This window comes from Adiantum capillus-veneris, chromosome 7 (genome assembly GCF_014529385.1).
Source record: "Adiantum capillus-veneris isolate H3 chromosome 7, ASM1452938v2, whole genome shotgun sequence".
In the NCBI taxonomy this organism is placed as follows: domain Eukaryota; kingdom Viridiplantae; phylum Streptophyta; class Polypodiopsida; order Polypodiales; family Pteridaceae; genus Adiantum; species Adiantum capillus-veneris.
The window spans coordinates 137433742-137451179 of record NC_140937.1 but is presented as its reverse complement, the minus strand read 5'-3'; the positions used below and the strand labels follow the sequence as shown (position 1 = coordinate 137451179).

Here is a 17438-nt window from a genome sequence, read left to right as displayed (position 1 = left end):
CATTGAGGTACAAATATCCAGCTTACGAGTCTTGGCTAGCAAGACACACCGTCCAATTGTAAACCTCTGAAACCACATCTTGGATCTAGAGAGACTCCATCTGGATAGGGAAGAAGCAATCAATCACTATGCAGCACAGGTAGAGCGACGTCGGCTCACTTTCAATCAAGGGCTTAAAGAAAAAGGTCTGGAAAAAGGCATGTTAGTTCTGCGATACAACAACAGGTTTGACACTAGGAAGGATAAGAAATTTCAACCCAGATGGGAAAGGTCATTCATCATCAAGAAACGCTATGACAACGGAAGCTATAAGCTGATGGAAGCAGATGGGAGAATTCACAAGACTAGGGTCAATGGATGGAGGCTAAAAAGGTATTTTCTTAGGTTTGACCCAGAATTCGTGCTAGACATTTCAAAAGAGGGAGAACCCTCTAACTCTATAGCTAAAGAAGCAGAAGAAAGGCTAGAAGCATGAATGCCTCTAGCCAAAGGGAGAGGGCTAATGATAGCCGACTTTCGAAAATCAAAGAAAAAAACGAAAAAAAAACTCATTTCCCCCCCCCCCCCCCCCCCCCAACTCTCAGTACCCCCCCGTAGCTTATTCCCCCTCCCACCCGACGGGCATTGGATAAATAACACCCCCTCTCTCTCTCTCCCTCATTTTCCTTACAACCCCCCCCCCCCCCCCCCCCCCCCCCCGCCCCCTAATATCCTCTCTCCCAATTTACCCCCACTCTCAACCCCCCCAGCCAGGCGAAAGCTTTGAAAAAACCCCCCGACCCCTCTCTCGTGCTTCCTCAGTGTGAGCCGCATGGAACCCCCCCCCCTTTTTTTGGCCTGCCAATATTCCTTCCCCGATCCCTCACCCTCTTCCCCCCCCTCTTGGCCCGCTGATATATTCCCTCACTCCCACCCATTGACTTGTTTCCCTCCCCTCGTCCTCAAGCTCCCATGCAAGACAGTAGAACCCTCCCCCCCCCCCTCCTCTCTCTCTCACCCACACATCTCCCCTACCCCACTCCCAAGCCTCACCCCTCCCTCTCCCTCATCTCTCTCTCTCTCTCTCTCTCTCTCTCTCTCTCTCTCTCTCTCTCTCTCTCTCTCTCTCTCTCTCTCTCTCTCTCTTATCCACACCGCTCTCTCTCTCTCACTCGAGCACTTTGGCCATGCATGAGGAAATCTCTCTCTCTCTCCTTCTCACGGACAGAGGCAATAGGACCTCTCTCTCTCTCTCTCTCTCTCTCTCTCTCTCTCTCTCTCTCTCTCTCTCTCTCTCTCTCTCTCTCTCTCTCTCTCTCTCTCTCTCTCTCTCTCTCTCTCTCTCTCTCTCTCTCTCTCTCTCTCTCTCTCTCACCATACACACACACACACAATCACCCCCCCCCCTCCCCTCTCTCCCTTCGGCGCTGTGCGTTCAGTCCAGGCGCTCACGCACCGCAGCAGGCCATCCACACACCCACACACACAATCTCTCTACCCCTATGCCATACCCCCCCCCCCCCCCCCTCCGCCTCGCGCAGTAGAAAGCAGGCCATCCGCCATCAACCAAAAAAAAAACAAAAACAAAAACTATATATATATATATTATATATAAAGCCCCTTCCCACGTACGTTTTTTGCACACACATACATATACATACACACACACCCGCCCTCATGCACGAATACATACAAACACATGCATATACGTACCGCACTAAAAAACAAAATACAAAGGAGGAGAAACGACTATGACATCGGGGATGAATAAAGAAGAAGGATCCAAAGCACGCGCTGCCAACAACAAAAAGAGAAAATGCACCGAAGGCATGCCCCGGCTGACTCCGAAAAGAAGCACGCTGGACACCGACGTACCAGCAGCACACCATTCACTGGCAACACGCAACCACGATGCCATCCCAGTAATTTATAGGTTATTTTTATCATTATCTTCAGTTTTCACCCGAGCCATTGTAAATTTCCGTTTTTGTAAACATCCTCTCTCTAGGTGATCGTCACAAAGGCCCACTTAGAGATTCCCATCTTTTAATAACCTCCCAAAACAAAGCAAGGGTCAACCACACCGGGCCCACCACTTGCTTTGTCTCCCCGATTAAGCTTACCCTAACCACACTGGGATTACCATAATCCAAGCAGCCAACACCTATAAATTGGCACTGAGAGGTCACTATTGGGGGGGCAATTCATGAGGAGCCAAGCATTTGGTAGCGTGTAGTGGGAAGGATTGACACTATCACCATCACGGGGAGGGGGCTTGTATGTTGGGTTTGCCTTGGGAATTGCATCATGCGAAGGGAACCACATCCATCTCTCGACTCCAATGGTTGATGCACACACGTATGCACGCTCTTGGTCATAAGTATTCACAATCATTGAGTCGTCTTAGAGAACGCACCAAGTAGGTTGCACCACCTCCTCTCCCTACCTCTCTACCACCACGGCATTCCACTTTGTGAATACTGCAGAAATAATTCACCCTCACACCTCCGAGGGTTTTCATCATTTGCAAATCTCTCTCTCTCTCTCTCTCTCTCTCTCTCTCTCTCTCTCTCTCTCTCTCTCTCTCTCTCTCTCTCTCTCTCTCTCTCTCTCTCTCTCTCTCTCTCTCTCTCTCTCCGTGTGTAGGTTTGCGGTGTTCATATCATCGTGGTTTTGCGTCCTAGCCACTCAAAGCTAGGTGGTGCCCCCTGTTCACTTTACCGTGGCAGGCTCGAGGCGCGCCATTCGGCCCTTGGCGTTTTGGAGGCCGTCGGGGTTCAGGGTCCGCTTTGCGTCTGTCAACACCTTGAGAAATATAACATAGCGAAAATCATTCCCTCCCATCTCTTGATCTCTCTTGCACTCACACATGCTATCTGTCTCTCTCTCTCTCTCTCTCTCTCTCTCTCTCTCTCTCTCTCTCTCTCTCTCTCTCTTTTGCTATACACAATCTCCAAGGGTCCACACACAAGCCCCAAGCTTTGAGCACAAAGGAAGACGTCAAGACACAATAGATGGAGTGGGTAGAATAATGAGCTTTTGATTAGAGTTAGGATAGTCTTTAATGCGACATATACAGATACGATCGAGGTCGGCCCCTACACGCATGGCCTTCCTTCAACACACTCAGTCGCTCCTTCTTCCAAAAAAATTGGCCGCCCTCAGCCCGTGATTTCCCTACAATCAGTTTTCAGCCCTCCAGGAATCACCTTGCAATTGATGGTTCTCCCTCTGCTTTCTCAAGTGCCAATCATTCTGCCTGCTCTTGCCCCTGGCGTTCTCTATCTTCTTCAACCTGTAGGGCAGCTCGACATGGAGACCCCTTTTTCGGTTTAGACCCCAAAGCCAAGGCCTTCTGCGGACTTCTTTGCTCCAAAGCTACTTGCCTTTCAGCAGCCTCACGGGAAGACCTTGCTGCAACTCCTTCCTCCTCTCTCTTTCTCCTTTCCGTTGATGGCCCTTGGCGGCTCCTCAGCCCCTCCGGATCCTTTTATTTTCTTGCAAATCTCTTGGAGGCCCACTTTAATCTGGTCCTCTAGGCCTTCTCTCCCAACTATAGCCTCCTGCACACTTTCAATAGCGCTCCTCACACCCCCAACAATCTCTCTCAGCGCCCTCTCCTTCTCCTTGTTGTTGATCGCCCTTGGCAGCTCGTCAGTCCCGGTTCAATATCCTATTCCTCTCCCCCTTTCTTTCTGTCCATGGTGGATCCTCCTACCTCTTGCTCACGCACCTGGAAAACCCTCCATTTGGTGCAACTTTCCTCCTCTTCTCACATGTTGTGGATGACTTCTCCCCTACATGACTTCCACCTGTACACAGGACGGACTTCAACTCATTGGTTGCTTCAATCCATGCGCCACTTGGTGGCCTCGAACTGCATGGATGACCCTTCGTCAACTTTCCCTGCTCTAGCCCTCCATCTGGTGGTGCCACCCTAAACACAACAGCTCCTTTTGGATTTTTTAAAAAAACATGGCGTTATTTTAGAACTCAATATTTTCACTTACACAGCACACTGTTCTCACCCAAGGACGACCGCAATTAAAAGCGCCGCAAAATCTGTAAAACTCAAGGTCGTGGTCGCCGAGTTCAAATACTCCCAGCTTCAAGTAGCCCTGGCCGCCCCTTTGGAGTCACACTTCAATTGCTCTATCATTTGCCGATAGTGGCGGACACTCCAAGTGCGTACCACCCCAAACTTTTCGTTATCACGACAAATAGCCTCATTCAATCTTTAACCGTGCAATAGTCCTCCAAAAAGAACCCCGTCGCCGAATAACTGAACCATAGAATAGCCCTAGAGCAAATTCCCTGCAACTGCGAGTATTTCAATTATTAGAGATTAAAAACCAATGCCTGACCTGCTAATTGCCACATCTGGCATACACATCATGGAAAAATTTCCCGTAGTCAGCATCTAGTACTGACTCCACCATCTCGTCCTGTATTTGCATGATGCCATATGAATGCAGGGATCATTAACTTGTGCGAACATAGCTCAGCTGTACCAGTGGTATACAGTGAAGAATATGGATGTGTATCTTTGTCCACTATTGGAAGAGCTACAACAATTGTGGATTGGCATAGAAGTGGTGGATATAGACCGACACATAGGTCTACGTAATGCCTTGACCAGAGGCATTCTAATGTGGACCATGCATGACTATCCCGTACTAATAGAATTCTCAGGTGATATATACTCAAACTCAAACACTATAAACCTTGGTTCTTCTCAAGATTATCTATTGTCATGTGTATACATGCAGGTCTTCAAACAAGCAGATACAGAGCATGTGTCATATTTGGACATAGACTTAATGCACGTCCGACGCCCTCACTAAATTCTAACATAACGTATTCTTTGTATGTTTTGAATAGTGGTCGATGTGACAAGACGTGAACCCAAACCGTACAAGCGCAAGTATGCGGGCAGAAAGGGCTTAAACACCCCTTATGGACATTTTGAGTTCTCGCTCCCGCATGGTTAGTATTTCACACTCTCTTACATTTGCTATATTTTAATGATAAGCTAAAAAATATATTTTGTAATTATATGTTCATACTTACAAAAAAAGTCTTATTGTTTTTTTGCAAAATCCAACAGATACGCCGTTTGGATGCGATGAGACGTTGATTAGACTTTGTCAATCTAACCATAGCCACGCGTTGTTAAATAAGGAATGTATGCATCACTATGCTCGTCACTATGAGTGTTGCTATTTAGAGACGCATATAGCGATGCTAATAGCAGCGGTCATAGAGAGGTTCCTCTTGCGATGCTTTGAGCGACATCGGGGGGAAAAGCACCCATTGTATTTTTGTCGCTACAGCCGTCACAAGTGCACATAACCTCTTGTAGTGGTGGTTACCTAAGGATTCATTTTCATCCTCGTCTATGATGAAAATCTTGGAAAGCCCTTCACAACTTGTAAAAGGCTTACTTATATTATAGGGATTAGGTTCCTCATTTGAAGACCTTTTTTTAATCGATTGAAGATCCTGACCTTTTCTTTGGTCCACACCTTTCATGAAAAGGCTGATGGTATTCCGAGCCTTAGAAACAACCTTAACCAATATCTCTTGATCATAGCATCTTTTGCAGTACATACGCTCTTCATTTCAATCATGAAATCTTGGAATTTGCTCAAAGAAACCATCACTACAACACGTTCTGTGAATATCAATCTGTGTATCGACAATAAAAAGTTGGGTTTAAGAATAAAAAGTGTCGTTGTAAGCATTCGTATCTACATCGGCATCATATTGTTGATATGAAAGTCGGAACTCTATTCATAGGAATATGCAATGATATACCCGTCAATATATACCTTTAACTAAACGCTAAAACAACAATAATATTTCAATGTTGGTTTCAACACGCATACCGACGCATGTTGGAGCAGCTAGTTCCAATGCTGATTTTGAGGCACATTCTGATGAGTATTCCAATACCTACATTGGTGTCAATTTCTATAATTTTTTAGGGCACACCAAGTTTGAAAAGACCAATTGCATTTCTGGATGATTTGTTTGCATTTATGAAGTTTGCATTATTGAAGTTTGTTTGTGTTATTTTACTTCGTTTGTTGAAGTCCGTTTTTATCTCTGAAGTCCATTTGTGTTTTTTCTACCATTTTTCGTTGGCTTGAACTACCTCACATTCTCTAGCCCTGTCTGATCCCTCGCACGCCTCGGTCTAGAGGTACACGAAGATTAGGACCACCGGGTAATAATCTCGTCTTTATCAATCAATGCCTATATATGAAGGTATGAAATAAGTACACACCCATGTCTACATGAAAATGAATGTACTGAGGCAGTCCGGGGAGGGCAACAAAAAGAGTGGCCTCTAAGCACTCTTCTAGGCTCCCGTGCTGCTCAATTGGGTTGGGGTTGGAAAAAAACAACAAACACATACACAAACCCACAACCTAACCCTACACAAATTTGGGGCACCACCTAGTTTTGGATGCGAACTAGGACACATAGAGAGAGAGAGAGAGAGAGAGAGAGAGAGAGAGAGAGAGAGAGAGAGAGAGAGAGAGAGAGAGAGAGAGATAATGCTAGGGCTGCTTTGAAATGTATGAGCAGTGATCAAGCAAACACAAATACATCTGTAAGAAAGAGAGAGAAGGGGGCGGGGGTGCTTGTTGCATTAATACCTTCTTACAAATCTGTCATGACCAATCAAAGTGAGATTAGTATTTGTTCAACATAGCTTGAGTAAATTACACCACAACACATCACAAGAAAAGCCATCCCACTCACTGTCTTAAGGCCAGGGGAGTCCTCTCCACCCTGTCGCCGTCTTACAGTATGTGGGATTTATGGCTAAATTGATGACAACACCCAGAGACAAACTATCAAGAACTTTAAAAAACACCGAGACACTTACCCATCATTGTTGTCCATTACTTCACGTTGGAAGAGAGACAAAGTATCCAAGCTTAGTCCAAATCCACCCTCCTTGATTCAGCAAATGTTGGGCTTACACTAGTAGGAGAAATGATAGATTTCCTACTCTCAATTGAATGATCACTCTCTCTTGCAATGGCATAGAGTTCCCTTGTTAATCACCCCTAATACAACACATGCATATGCATAAGACAATGAGCTTCCACTCAAGAGATCCTTCTAGAGAGGTTGAGCTTGGCTTCTCAAGCTATAGCATAGTGCTCTTGCTTATGGTTCCCCCCCTTTTGTGCTAGCTACACCCTCCTTTTATAGCAATTTTGAGGGCTAGGGTTACTCCTCTAACCATGGTTGGGTTAGATTTTCAGCACTTATCTAATTTCTTTTGCTTGGAATTATCAAGAAGTTGGTGGGGATAGATGAAGAAGAGAGAGAGAGGAGAGAAGTGGAGGTGATAGGACTTTTCATAGTAGGTTAGTGCTAGTAAATTAGTAGAGTTAGTATTTTTATTGTTTTACAAATGGAATTGGATATTTACAATGGGAGTATCCATGTACGATAAAAATAAGGAAGAAAAAACTCTTAATAGGTAAGAAAATATGGATTTCTTACAATGTTGATGCTCCAAGTGTCTTGAGTAGGGTCAATTTTGACGCTTGTTGACGGTCCACTAGCTTTGAAGGTACGTTTTTTCTCCACTCTTGACCTTCCTTGAGAGCCAAGGTAATTGAATATGAGTAATCAATCAACATGGTGCTGTCTTTCAAGAGAAGAGGCTCAATTTTGTGGTTTTTTTTCTAGATATGGGTATTATGGAAGAGGAAAAATGAGACTAGGTGGTCAATTTTGGAATGGAAGTGTGTGTAGAAGACATGAGTTCACCATGGTTTCTCTTATTCTTCAAGGTTGAGAAGAAGGTGAGTAGGGTGCATAGAGGAGTGGTGAGAGAGGTGGGGATGATAAGTGGAGAAGTGTGTGTGACAGAGGAAAATGATAAAGTGGAAGAGGGAATGTGGCAGCATGGCATGGGCAAACTGGGGTCCACCAATAAAATCATAGCTCACAGCTCGTAGTTCAAAAAAATATGAAACAATTTGAGGCAAAAGTTCAGCCTACGAGCTACAACTTTTGTTTGTATCACCTTTTTAAATTTGTAGAGCAAGTGATCTTTAAAAATTCAGCAAAACCGACTGTCTTTTCCCACTGCACAAAGTCCTTGTTGGGTCCTTCTTTGGATGATTCTTTTGAATGCCTCCAAGAGTGAGCCCTCCATAGTGCATGCATGCATGCCACATGCCCTTGACCTTATTTGGTAGGTCTATAATTGAAGATATTGTTGAGATCATGATATAAATGAATAGTACAACTAAGGAAATCAAATATTGAGGGGTCTAAAAAAATATGTACATGTCAAATATAAATAATATAGGTGGAAAAAATATAAAGGGATCAAAATAAATCTCTCTCATTATAAGTCTACCATAAAAGATGAATATTTTTGGTATTCTAATTTATGAGAGTAATAGAGAATAGATGTAGTAAGGAAAAAAATCACAATAGTGAAAAAATTTACACATAAATAAAACTAGTTTTTTGGATTTTTGTTGGGATGGAGTTACACAAAAAATAAGTGAAGCTTGCATGAAATTATTTCTTTATGGAATAAAGAGTATGGTAAGAAAAATTGTGGTAATGGTGAGTCAATGTACATAGCATAAATAACACACACCTAAGTTTAAATACTAAAATAATTATGAAAAATACTTATATTTAGGCTGTATATATAATGAAATATTTACACACAAAGAGCCCAGTGACTAGCTAATTTAGGGTTTTAAAGAAAATATGGGGAAAGTCCCCTAACTCACACACGTCTATGTATAGTGAAATGGTATGGATAGACACAGTGTTTGGGTGATTTTGGTAGGGTGAGGTAGCTCACTTTGACAATTTATAATAGCCGAAAAACGGCTATCATTAGCCCTCCCCCAGGACGATGGTATATTCATGTACCATCATAAACCATATTTTCCAAAGAGAGTACTTCAGAGTCCTTGACAAGATCTTCATTGTTTGGCCCCCTCGGCATTTTGGCTGGAGTTACACTCATGCTTCATGGAGCAATACTTACATAAGATAGCTTCCCTTTGACAGATCTTTGAAAGATCCTTTGGTAGAAGGAAACTCAAATAGGACTTCAAGCGATAACCATTTATCTTCCTAGAGTGCTCTTTCCCATTCAAGTCCATAAGTTGATAGTAACTTGAATTGAAAGCCTTCTTAACTATGTATGGCCCCTGCCATCTAGTTTCAAATTTGGCATCAAAACGATTATCGAGTCGATTGTCATACCTTAGCACAAGATCTCCTTCATTTATTCCTTTGTCCTTTAGTTTCTTGTCAAGCTTCTCATTCGCCTGCGTAGCTTTCCTCTTGTAGCACTCGTATGCTGCTTCTCTTTTCCACTCAAGCTCAGCTAAGGTAAGAAGTCGATCCATCCATGCTTCTTGATCATCTTGTGCTGCTTTTCCATGAAGTCGCATTGTTGGGATGTTGAGCTCAATTGGTTGTAAAGCCTCTTGACCATAGACCAAGTGAAATGGTGTAAACTCAGTGGCTTCCCTATATGTGGTTCGATACGCCCACAAGGCACCATCCAAGAAGTCATCCCACAACTTTGTCTTGTTTCTCACCATCTTTCTAATGATGCCTTCAATGACACCATTAGCTTTTTCTACCAGACCATTTGATTGGGGATAGTAGGGTGTACTGTGACGATGTAGAATGTGAAGTTCTTCACAGACTTCTGTGAGCAAGCCCTTTCTAAACCCTCGACCATTATCAAAAAAAATCTCCAAAGGTGTGCCAAATCTACAACAAATGTAAGTGAAGACAAATTTGCTCACTGTCTTCTCATTTACCTTTGCCACACTTTGTGCTTCCACCCACCTAGTCATATAGTCTATAGCCACTAGAATGTAGAGTTTACCATTTTTTGTCCTAGGTAGAGGACCCATAGCATCAATGCCCCACTTTTCAAAGGGTCCATTTGCAAGCATGATTTGCCTTGGACCATAAACCAATCTTCTATTCCCATTTACCTGACAATTGTGACAATGTTTACACCAATGTTGGACATCCACATGCAGACTTGGCCAAACATACCCCGCAAGCAAAATCTTCTTTACAGTTAACTCTTGGGCAAAATGACCACCACATGCCTCTTCATGCAAACCTTTTAGAATGGCTGGAATTTCCTTGATATTTGGTACTCTTGTGCAAACTTGATCCTTCCCTCTTTGATAGAGGGATCCTTCTAGGAAGAGATATGCACTTGCCTTCTTCATGAGTCTCCTCTCCGGAGCCTTCGTGAAGTCTTGTGGAAACTCACCCTCCAAAATGTAGACAATAATGGGAGCCAATGACTCCAATCCCTAGTATCTCGGTTGCTTGACAGTTGTTGCCACCATGATGACCTACACTTCTTTTTCAACACATGTAACTGCTTGTTGTGCAAGTAAATTTGCATCTTCATTTTGTTTCCTAGGGATATGATATAGTTGCACCTCTTCAAACTGATTAAATAACCTACAAATGGCATGAACTTTTGTCCTTAAGCTTTCATTCTTGCATGCCCAAATGCCTAAAATCTGCTTCACAATGATAAGTGCATCTTCTTTTACCATGAGACTTTATATACCTTGGCCAATGCATATCTTTAAACCATGAAGTAGTGTGTCATATTCTGCTTCATTGTTGCTAGTTGAACCTGGTAGATCGACCTTCTCTTTCATGACCACCTTTCCACTTGGGTTGAGCAACACTAGCCCTCCCCCTGCTTTCCCGTGGCTCGTCGAAAAGCTCCATCAAAGAACAAGGTAAAAGCATTAGGAATACTTTTAGGTGGTGGCAATGGTAGGGTCTTTACTTCAGGCACCTTAATTTCCTTCTCATGTACCCTATAAGTGAGAATCCCTGCCAATTGTGCACGCACACTATCTTCTACCTTGAAAGAGTATTGAAACTCTTGCAACTCCATAATCCACTTTGAGATCCTAGTACTAAGATTCATTTGAGATGACACCCAATGGCACAAATTTTCTGCAGTGAGAATTAAATAAGGTTTTGGTAGTAGGTAGGATCTAAACTTTCTCACCGCAAACATGAGAGAAAGCATCATGAGTTCTGCTTCTGTGTAGCTTCTCTCCAAGGCATTCATGACCCTACTAGCAAAGTAGATGGGTCGCATCCTAGTACTGTGGGGATCTTCTTGTAATAAAACTGCACCAATCGTTTCCTTCCCAACACTAGAGCTAACAAAGAATGTGCACTCCCAACAAGGAGGCATGAGTGTTGATAGCTCTGACAGAATGACTTTAATATTACAAAAATACTCTTCAAGATCATCAGACCATGCAAATTCTACTTGTTGTGTCAACTTTTGCAAAGGGTGAAGTAACTCCGAGGCTAAGTGAATGAAGCGTGACATATACTTCACCTTTTGAATGAAAAGTTGTATGGCTTGCCAAGTAACATTGTGAGTGATCGTGATCCCAAGTTTAATAGTCATTTTTGGAGGGCTGTGTTTAAACGATTGGGTAAACAACTCAACCTCAATACAGTCAATAATCCAAAAATGGATGGTCAGACTGAACAAGTTAACCAAGTGCTAGAGGATATGCTACGTGCACACATTAGCAAGAAACAAACAGACTGGGAAAACTATTTACCTCTTCTTACAATAGTGCTAAGCATGTCACGATTGGAATCAGTCCTTTCATGCTCATGTATGGTTTTCAACCTAGGTCATCTATTACGGTGGGGTTGGCAACCGAAAAACTCCAACAGGTTAAGGATTTTCTCCTAGACCATATGAATATGCTGAAACTCGCTCGTCAGAACGTCTGACAAGCGCACGATTGGTATAAGAAGTACGCTGATGAGAAACGTCAGCAAGTTACCTTTGATCAAGGGGAGGAAGTATTTTTACGTGTGCCAGAGCATTCAAAAGTCTGAAAACTGGGCTAACACCTAAATTATCTCCAAGATATTGTGGGCCTTTTGAAATACTCAGGTGAGTTGGTGATCGTGCCTACAAACTATTGTTACCCACACACTCTCCTGTCCATGCGGTGTTTCATGTAAGCCATTCACGTAAGTGATTACATGGGGACGACAATTTTATTGACCAACAAATTTTGGCCTATTTTGTTGAACCTCCTACCCTACCGCATGAACCTAAACGAATCCTTGACTATCATGATTTACGTACGCTTCATCATGTACATCGACAAGCTTCAATTAAGTGGAAAGATTGACCTGATGAAGGTTCCACTTGGGAAAACGTTAGTGCTCTTAAGAAGGAGTGTCCCACTTTTGTTTTCGACGACAAAAACTCTTCCTTAACACTAGTTTGGTACCAAAAAGGACACTTTAGTGTCCTTTTTTCATGAATTTAAATAAAATGGTACATGAAATCTAGAGCACATCTCAATAAATACCTTTGCAAACTTATAAAATGTTATTCAAAGTACTCATAGAAATTATAATCCCTCACTTTTGATCATAACCTCAATACTAACCACACTCATGAAAAGAACCTACGCAAAACAACATTCAATGTTTCATTAAAACTTGTACTCTAGCGTTAAAAAAAATTGAGTAGGGTGCATGTAATAATCCGTGGTAACTACTTATATATATGTTTGATATTTTTGCAATTGTCATGTGAGAAAAAATTCCTTTGTGACTAGAATTAAATATAGAAAGTCCTCTAAGTCAAATATGCAACGTTCACAAATTCAATCAACGATCACATAAAACATTTAGTTCATCTAAAATTACAATGTCTTATGATGCATATATACTAGATCTATGAATCTATTAATTAAGGTGATAAATTTTAATGGTTATGCAAGCCACATTTGGTGATTTATGGCATATCCAAAAAACTGCACATGTTGTAATTATGATTTTTTCTTTATCAAAGATAACCCTTAAAATAAAGTCCACTTTTGGATTTTTCCTTTCATCTCACTTCTTTGTATACAAATACCTCATATAGACACAATTGGGAGGTTTATATAGACACTTTCATTAGTTTTTCATAGCAATGTTGTTTTTGCAAGAAATTATGCACTACAAATTTTTTTAAATTGAGCTTAAATTACAAGATGCCTATGAGTTTGAACCCTTGAAAAATGCTTAGTTGATGGGTATTGACCTATAGATACTTTATGCACCATTGGTTTTGTCCCATAAACTCATCATGTTAATGAAAGAGGCCTTGAAAGACCAAAATTTTCCTCTTTGTCAGCATTTTCAAGATTTTGGTCTTTTGATTATAACAAAAATCTAGTCCCATAACTAGGTTATGAAGCTCAATTTCTTGCAACAATAAGTTTTTTCCTATCGATACACCTTGAAATATATGCAAAGTCTTATTTTCATGAGAAGTTAAATTCAATTTATGAAAATCTTATTAAAACTGCACTAAATTTCTATGATTTTCTCATCTTAAAACTTATCATTATAATCTTAATTTGGTATTAATTTTGGCAAAAGTAAAATTTGGCTATGTAGCTGACCTAAGATATGAACGTGACCTATGACATTTTTTTCTAGATTCACCAAATAATTATGACAAGTTGTTAGAAAAACAGAACACTTTAGTGTCTTAAGACATTTGAGTGTCCGATTACAGAACTCACTACAACAAAAAAAGGTGCCTTCGACGTAGATTTCGACGCGAGACGTCGAAAAGTGAGCAGCACCAAAATCAACTGTGCTCCCGCAGAAATTTTGGCAGTGTTCCCTTCGTTTTAACATAAACTTTTCAAAAAAAAACATATGTATACGCCTCCTACATGATATCCATGTAGGATCTCACATGAGATTTAAGGCATAACTTGATGGAAGAAATGAAACGAACTTTGTGCAAAACCATAACCAAATTAAAACCATAACCATAACCATATTGATCAAAATCATAACGATAACCATAACCATAAACAAACAATAACCATAACCATAACCATAAAGTTCAACATAACCATAACCATGTCTATACAAGAACAATAACCATAACCATAAACAAACAATAACCATAACCATAACCATAACCATAAAGCTCAACATAACCATAAACAAAACAATAACCATAACCATGTCTATACAAGAACAATAACCATAACCATATCTATACAAGAAGAATAACCATAACCATAACCATAAACAAAACAATAACCATAACCATATCTAAACAATAACCATAACTATGTCTATACAAGAAAGAGACACATAGATGTGTCTGTGTCTCACAAAACATATATAGATCCACTGATGACTCCGCATCACAACCTGCACATAAAGGACAAGTCCCAAAATTAGTATGATATTACTTCACATATACTTAATTAATTAAATCAACTCACACATATTAACGTCTCACCTCAATCGATCAGCAAGACTCTAAGGCCTCCTAGTCTATAGGCTCTCTTACGATAGCAAGATCATTCAATACTTCATGAATGTCGAGTCTCCGATATCCATCTCTCCTCTTGGCGTGTCGGGGCTCGATGCATTGCAAGATTCTGCGTTTATACAAAAACCAAAGTAATTAAGAATACATGATTTATCACGTTTTAAAAAGAACGCCATAGCTAGGATTGGATTGGAAACTCACAAACTCATAACAAAAGGTGTCGAAGCCTCCACTGCCAAGATGAGATGTGCCCCTAGTCATCTGTCGTACCTCCGCGGCCTGAGCTGCTGTCTGAACCACGTATCTGTTGTCTGCTCATCCTCCCTGATCTATTGCCACGTCTCGTGTGAGATGCCCGAAGGCTTCGGCGAGCCGGTCCTGAAAGCACGACGAGCTGCATCTTGACGATGTTTCACGGTGTCTCATGCAACACCCATGATCCACCTCCTCGGAAGCTCCTCGCGGAGCAGGCTCATACTCTCTCCTGATGGTCTCCACTATATAATTGACTTTGCTGCGATCCTGATCAGACCAAGGCATCATAATGGTGGTCGCAAACTGCAGCTTTGTGAGCTGGCGAACTCACTGTCTCATCTCAGTCCCGACTCTATCCATGTCAACCTATCCATCTGCCCGTACAGTATAGACCTTGGAGGCACTAGGATCGTGTGCCTTCTAAGGTGTGCGAGGTGTGTCGAGAGGTGTGCCTGGGTAGGATGGGGGTCATGAGCGAGGAGGGGTCAAAGCATCTATGGACCCTCCTCCACAGTAACCACCACCTCCACCTGACGATGTACCCGCCTCTGCCGTACCCCTAGGTATCAAAGCGGCCGTGATGGGAGACCTCGCAAGCGTCGTACCCATAGGCTTTCCCCCCCTCCATAGGCGTCCCCCCCATAGGCATCAGACCCTCGCGTGTGAATCCCGGAGGTGTGGTACTCGTGCCTCTAGCTACCCAATACTGAGACGCATCTGCCATCTGACTAGGCGTCATCTATGTGATGAAGCCCATAAATGCATCCGCACTCATAGAAGCAAGATCTGGATACTAGTTTGCCATACTAAAGTCCTACACAAAGAAATTAAAAGAAAGCGTCTGAACACCTTTGTTTAAATTAAGAAAGAGCTTAATTTTAAATCGACGTCTTCATACAAACACTTACAGGCCTCGGCATCATCGATAAGATCTTGCACCATATTATCGTCTATCTCTATTTGCAGACATAACTCTGCCCCAACTCGTTCTGGCAGATTGTCTTCATCCATTGCATCTTCATCTACAAGTGTCATATTTGCCTCGTCTGCATCATCCCTTGTATATCTGTCAGCTTCCTCTGCCATACCTTCATCCATCTCATCTAATGTCATAGTAATATTTGCATCGTCTGGCCGACTTTCCTCCAGGAGCTCTTGCCCTTCAAATACTTGTTTATTTCTTGGAGCAACCTGAACCACAAACCACCATTGTCGATCTCGAGGGTCCGGTACAAAGACCACTTGCTCGCAATGTTCATGGAGAGAAAACGTGTCGCTTGCATCTGTCCAAACCTTTGTAGATCACGCCAGTACAGCAACGTATGGAGAATGGACAAACATTTCATTCCTGGAATAGGTTGCCCCTCATGTTGCTCCCATCGGTGACGCCACTCTTGTACATGCATAGGACGACATTCGATGCGACCAAGCTGACCTTCACGCAAGTGATAGCCATCTGGAAGATAACGATGGTGGCCTTGATAAATTGTCTTTCAAAGCGAGGCAGAATAGCACACATCCAAAGAAGGCCCGAAATTGGACATGCATTGTATCCGGAAGTTGTAAGCCCTAGATATATTAAAGCATGATTCAGTACTACACAAAGTGCTTGCGAATAGCGAGAATTTTGTAAATCAAGAACCATTACTAGAAGCTTCACCGTATCCTGGCCAATCATGCATAGTCCACATAGGAAGTCCATGGATCCTTGCATGTTGTTGTCCTGTTGGTTCAACCGCATCTCCTATGTCGATCCCATGCCATAGCCCCTGGAGCTCGTCAACTAGTGGTGCTAGATAAACATCCATTTTTTTTGCCTTGAACTTACCAGGTACAATCAAGCCTAGTATCAAATGACCCTTCTTGATGGCAAGCCACGGCGGGAGGTTGTAATTGACAAGGCACACAGGCCAGGTGCTCCATGACAAGCTTCTCAAGCCAAATGAATTGACTCCATCCATTGCAATGCCCAAATGCAAATTGCGTGGTTCACTCTTAAAATGTGGCCAGGTATCTTCAATGTGCCTCCAAGCCTTTGAATCAACGGCGGGCACCCTAAATGTTGCGTCAGTGGATCTATACGTAGAATGCCACCGCATCAACTTTGTAATGGAACCACAACGAAACATGCTTTTTATCCTCGAAATAATAGGGAAATTCCGCAACACTTTAGCTGGCACTGACTTGCCAACCATATCTTGTTTGTAGCGCATTGCTCCGCACTTAGGACACGACAGACAATCTACGAGTTCATTGCGAAAAAAGAATGCAATCATTTGGACATGCATGAATCTTGTTGTAGTCCAAGCCAATTGAGGTCAATAGTCGCTTTGCGTCTGGCCTGGAGGGGGGCATTTCATTGCCAGCCGGGAGAAGTTGCTCCCGCAACAACCTGTTTAAGACACATTAAATTAAAAGCTCCCCAAGCACGTCACTGTTGCAATCGGAAAATCTCTTTTGTAAGTTACATACCTAAATAAAGCAGTGACGCTTGCATCTGACTACCCGTTGTCAGGAGTTTTTTGGAGCAAGGGATTGCGCATATGTACATATACATGCATGGTGCATCAAATAAATAATTGCCCATTTTTCAGAGCCAGGTGGTTACGTGGGGCCCACATGTGTACAGGTAGGACAGGATGTACATAGTGCATCGATTTTCACTATTACCAGTACCAGTGTGTTTTTGTTTTTGGCCTCTTCGGGGTCCGTTTGAGGTCATCTAAAAGGCCAAGGGTGCCCAACTAATAAATCTAAGTGTGGGAACTGAAAAAACAGAGAGAAGACTAGAAACAACGTGGAGAAG

At 42.4% G+C, this 17438-nt stretch overlaps 1 pseudogene; it reads right to left on the bottom strand.

Moving 5' to 3' along the window:
• Positions 1-3040: 3040 nt before the first annotated feature.
• The window catches only part of LOC147454679 (uncharacterized), an 83770-nt pseudogene continuing 69372 nt past the window's right edge, over positions 3041-17438 (bottom strand).